Below are 6,000 nucleotides of genomic sequence, written 5' to 3' on the forward strand. Positions count from 1 at the left end.
CAGCTGTTGGCCTCAGCAGTCAGCACGGTGGGGGGGGGGGCGGGGGGGGGGGCGGAGCGGAGCGGGAAGTGGGCTGAGACATGGGCTGGCTCCCTTGCTCTGGGGCAGACCTGGAGCCTGGAGTGGATTCACCTGCTTGTCCTGCTCCCAGTTAGGCCACCAGCCATCCCACCACCCACTCCAAACGCTAACATTTGCTGAGACTTTACTCTGGGTTGGGCACTGTGCTCCGGACTTTAAATGTGTGACTTCATTTCATGCTCACCACCACCCGAGGTAGATGTCACACATTACCCACAACTTACAGGCTGTGGAAACTGAGGCTTCGAGAGGTTCTGTAGCTTGTCCCACCACAGTTGGCTCCTGAGCCTGATCTCTAAACAGCTGCCCTGTAATAGTCATATCGAGTGCCATCCACCTCCTGCAGCATCCTCTTCTTGGAGGCACACAGAAGACACCTCTCAGGTATCAGGACTCAAAATTGCACCATAGCTCCCAGATCCTGGTGCGTTTTCTCTCTCATCACTTTTTTTTTGTTTTTAAATCCTCAACTGAGGATATTTTTTTTCCATTGCTTTTCAGAGAGAATGGAAGAGAGAGAGAGAAACATTGATGTGAGAGAGACACACTGATTGCCTCTCGAAAAGGCCCCTCCCAGGGCTGGGGATCGAGCCTGCAACCGAGGTATTTGCCCTTGGCTGGAATCGAACCCGGGACCCTTCAGTCTGCAGGCCGGCACTCTAACCACTGAGCCAAACTGATTAGGGCTCTCATCTTTCTGTTGTTTTTTTTGAAATGGATAGATGCTGGACTTAATGGATCCTGTTTCCCTTTTACCCTCGCTGTTGGAAAGCTTGGAATTCGATTCATGGCCCACCTCTGACAATTACCCAAAACTTAAGGGTAAATATTTTAATATTTTGAGGACTCTATTCAGGCCTAGATTCTCCTCATTTTTCTCACTCTTTTTGCTTTCATCCAGGTTTCTTCACCTTTTAAACCTTGTAGCATTGTAAACATTTTGTATTGTGATAAAATGCACATAACATAAAATTTAAAATTTACTATCTGAGCCATTTCAAGTGCACAGTTAAGTGGTATTAAGCACTTTCACACTGTAGTGCAACCATCACCACCATCCATCTTCAGAACTCATTTCATCCTGCAAAACTGTAACTCCGCCCATGAAACACTAACTTCCCCCCTCCCCTCAGCCCCTGGCTACCACCATTCATTCCACTTTCTGCCTCTATAAATTTGACTATTCTAGATACTTCATGTCAGTAGATTCACACGTCTTTTTTGTGACTGGCTTATTTCACTTGCATAATGCCCTCAAGGTTTATCCATGTTGTAGCATGTGTGAGAATTTCCTCCCTTTTTGAGGTTGAATAATATTCCATTTTGTGTATACACCACATTTGGTTAACTCATTGTCTGTCGATGGACACTCAGGTTGCTTCCACATTTAAGCTGTTGTGAATAGTGCCGTTGTGATCGTGGATGTGCATGCATGTATGTTTTGATAATCTGTTTTAAATTTGGGAGGTTGGGGAACAAAGATCCCTGTTAAATTTAGTGCCTGGTGTACAGTAAGTACCTGATATGTATCTACTGAGTGTGAGTCAGGCATGGCTCCTGCCCCTGAGGAGGGGGTCGCTCAGGGTTATGGCAAGACAATGTGGGCTTGTGCCCTGAGAAAGCTGCACATTCAGTGTCCTGGGAGCCCAGGCAAGTGGCGGTGGGTTCCCTGCTATGTGCCTGGCCCCACACCTGGAATGGTGTCTCCATTATCTGTTTTTATCCTCATAAGAATCCCGTGATGCAAGTAATACTATTTCCTCTAAGTTACGAATTCAGATATCTGATATGCTACAGGGAAGTAGATGCAGGTCCCCAGGGACGGTCACACCGTCTGAGGGCTTCAGCAGGGGATAACCTCAACTCAGCAGGGGATAATCCCAGCTCAAAGCTGGTCTCATTCCTCTGCGAAAACCTCATGTTTGACTGTTACACTGTTTTACTAGTTCCCGCTCCTGGTGTCACCCTCTCTTACCTTCTCCACAGGTCCCTGGTTACTGAGGACTCTTGTATCGAGGAGGGGACCAAGGGCACAGATGTTGCCCTGGATGTCCACTGTTACCCTCCCTCCTCCTGCCTGCCACAGGGCTGGGCCTGGCTCCCAGGTGCTCTGGGCTCGGGCTCTGCCAGGCCCTCTCTCCTGTGGCCGGGGCCTCCATCCATGGAGCACTGGGGCCTCTCACCAAGGTCCTAACCCCCTCCCCAGCTGTGATCAGTGACCTCAGAGGAGTCTTCCCCATCTAGGGAGGTGCGGTCTCTGGCAGGGTTAATGATTTCTCAGGGGAGGCGGAGATGGTGCCAAAGTCTGTGAGCTGCACACTGAAGGCCCCAGAAGGTGCCCACCTGTGCCTGCTGGTGTCTGTCCGCAGCTTCCGCAGCCCCTCCTGGGGCACAGGTAGGGACTACACAGCTTCGCTGAAGCAGGGTGAGGGGTCTCCTGCCAGGTGTAGGGACCCAGTGGGGTCGTTGGGACCAAGGCAAGCTTTGGGGGTACCACCTCAGCTGGGTGGGAGCGCTGGGCACAAGGAGAGAGCGTGGGCGCTGATTGGACAACATGGAGTGAGTCCCAGCCTGGCTGCCAGGCCTCAGTTTCCTTTGCAGTGTGGGGCCACTAATACCTCTTCCTGGGGTTCCCAGATCTCCCTTCCTTTCCTTCTAAGGCCTTGGGTCATTTGGACCCACCGAGGAGTCTTTACAGGATGGGAGGGAGGCAGGTCCCCCAGGAAAATGAATTAACCTGCCTGGGCCCCTTTCACAGGAAGCTCGAGGGAGTGAAGTCGCGGTGGCTGAGCCGGGGGCCCCAGAGCTTGAGGAGAAAGAGCTGGGCTCCCACTGGTTTTTTGGGTTCAGATCCTAGCTCCACCTTGACTGGGTGGGCTCTGTAAGTCTTCTGAGGCTCACTTTCCTCCTCTGTAGAATGGGGATGGTGATAGTGCAGGAAGGGAGGTGGAGAGCCCCTGAAGCAGAGTCGGGCCTGTGGTCAATGACTGGCTCCAGTGCAGCGCTAGGAAGTGTCTGGCGAGGGCTGCCGGCTGGCTGGCTCCCAGCCCTGGCTCATTCTCAGGCCCTGGCACATGTCTTCACCTTGGTGTACCAGGCGGAGACTCAGCTGAGAGCCGGGGCCAGCCGGGGCCTCTGCCCCGAGGCAGGGTCTGCTGGATTGGGCACCGAGCACAAAGCAGGTGCTCAGGGCCCAGTGGGATGTGACTGATGGAAACAGCCGATGACCAGTGTGTGGACTCTGTGGTTCTTATCTTCACATCATTTCTCAGCAGGGAAACTGGGCCAGGGAAATGGGGTAAGGGCCTGCCTGGAGTAGCACAGTGAGTAAGTGAAATGCTGGAATCTAAACCCAGGTCCATTTGACTCCATATCTGTTTGCCAGGGGAGCGGCCTGGGGGATGGGCACTGGAGGGGTCCCTGGCAAGGAGTCCAGTGCCATGGGTTCCACATCCTTGTACCATGCTGGCTGGGCTGGTGTCTGCCCTGTGGGCACAGGTACGGCCCCTGTGGAGTCCAGTGGAGCCCAGGTCTAGGCTTGCCCAGGGACTCCAGTCTGGGTCTAACCCTCTGCCCTTCCTCTGGGCATCACTCTCTGAGCTTCACTGAGCCTCAGTTTCCTCATTTGGACCCTGGAATGACCATTCCTACAGCTAGGGAACAACTGTGGGAAGTACATGAGAAAACAGAAGGGAAAGTGTGTTGTGAGCTAGAGGTGTCAGTGGTGGTGATGGCTGAGCCTGCCTGTTGGGGACCTGCCAGTGGGGAGAGTTACCCCCCTCTCTAGTCCTTCTGAAGGCCCTGGGGAGGCCTGGGGGCCCCACTTCCTGTGCCTCCAAATTCTAGAAAGTCTTGGAGCCATGGGCTGTTGAGAATTGTGGTGATGCCACCTCCCATGGAAACTGAGGCACTGGGAGTGGGTGTGTCTGGCCAAGGCAGAAGGAACTCCCAGGGCCTGCATGTCTCATGGGGTAGGGTCCAGAAGCCACCCTAATTCACCTCTGTGTCCTTCCTGATCCTCCCCCAAACACTTTTTGAGAGTAAGAAAAAAGGGTGGAGAGGAAGCTGTAATTTCTAGAATGTGGATAGTCCCATTTTTTTAGAAGGCAAACTGAGGGTCGAGAGGAGGCAACAAGAACCCCTGGGTATGGCTGTACAGTGCCTGGGGGCTGGAGTGAGACCCTGCCTCCTTCACGCCTGTGCCTGGGGCTGCCCAGCACAGCGATGCCAGGGGAATGCACTGGCCTGGGCACTGCCAAGGCCAACTCCATTGTCAGCATAAGAAACTTCCAAACCTGTAGAGAATTTTAATGCATTTATTTGAGCCAAACTGACGACACTTGCTACAAAGCAAAATCTGAAAGGATTGAGAAAATGCTCCAGAAAATGGCAGTTTTACCACTTATTTTCTACATCAGAGTCAAAGGGGAAGCCGTAAGGGGGTTTCGTGAATAGATTAGGGAGCGGGGGAAAGCGAAGTGGAGAAATCTCTGAGATTGAATAAAAAGTAAAATGGAGAGACACATTGTTCTTTTAATTGTGGGTACAGGAGAGTTAACAATTAACACTCACAGCACAGAGATGGTGTTCAGGGAACAAGATAACAGTGAGGGCTCTGTGGCCTGTGCTCTGGTGGGTGACTGTGCCCCGAGGGGTCTGGAAAAGGAGATTACTCTGACATTCCAAAAGTTATGTTATTATAGATGCAAAAGACAATAGACAGGATCAGCTAAGGTCAAGATTGACCTTTGTTAAGGAAGCTACTGGCCTAGGACATGACTACCTGCCATGACTCACTTTCAGTTATGAAGTTTTAATTTCAGACCATCCTATGTGGTTCTTTAGGTCTCTGAGTTTGCAACGCCACCATGCAGTCCTCCCCTGAGCTTGTCAGGTTTAGCATGTGGCCCCTTTTTCGTCCACACCATTCACTTCTTGTCCATTTGCACCTGGTCTGTCCACTGTCCCTGCTGGTGTACCAGGAGCTCAGGGGCCAGAGGAGGGATCCCCGATGCCTGAACACGGCTCCACGCCTGCCTTGCCCTAGAGTATGGAGAGACTCTGCACATACCAGAAGGCCGGGGAGGGCATGGGCAGAGAGGACACATATGCAAATGCCTGGAGGAAGGACAACATAGGGTGTGGACCAAGAACAGGAGCATTCAATGCCACTGGCCAGAATGGCTTGTGTGGGAAGAGGCCCAGGACCTGTGGGACCTGCCCTGCCAGCCAAGGGGCAGGAGTTGTGTCTGACAGCCAGTGGGAGCCATGGGGGAGGTTTGAGCCTGGGGGCGGCTGTGCCCAGTGAGGTGGGAACGCTTACTGGCGGGCCAGGCTCGTCCTGTGCCTTCCCCAGCTCACACAGACTCTTCAGTTTTCTCAGGTGACCAGATCCAGAGGATGACGCCCTGAACCGTAGAACTTTGGCCTCATTATGATCAAATGAGCATGTATTTGTAAAAGCCTCTGTGAGAAAGAGGAGGTTGTGTGGAACCAGGGGCCGACCTGGGCAGTGCAGGAAAGAGGAGCGAGAAAGAACACTGGGCTGAGTCAGAGGGCTGGTGTCTCAGCTCCGGCCCCAGCTGCTTGGTGGCTTTGGGCGGCAGTGCTAGCTTCCTTGGGGGGTTGACAACCATCTCTTCCTTCCAGGGGGATGGGGAGGACCAGATGCAGGGAAAGACTGTGTCAAGACCCTTATGTGGCCCTGGCTAGGTAGGGTAGCTCAGGTAGCTGAGGGTTAGAACTTTGTCCTAATGCTCCAAAGTTGCAGGTCCCATCCTTGCTTAAGGCACGTATAAGAATCAACCAATGAATGCATAAATAAGTGGAACAACAAACCGATGTTTCTCTCTCTTTCTCAAAAAAAAAAAAAAAAAAAAAAAAAGACCCTTAGCCTGACTGGTGTGGCTCAGTAGTTCA

The sequence above is a fragment of the Miniopterus natalensis genome, chromosome 4, assembly GCF_054644295.1.
Source record: "Miniopterus natalensis isolate mMinNat1 chromosome 4, mMinNat1.hap1, whole genome shotgun sequence".
NCBI classification, from domain to species: Eukaryota; Metazoa; Chordata; class Mammalia; order Chiroptera; family Miniopteridae; genus Miniopterus; species Miniopterus natalensis.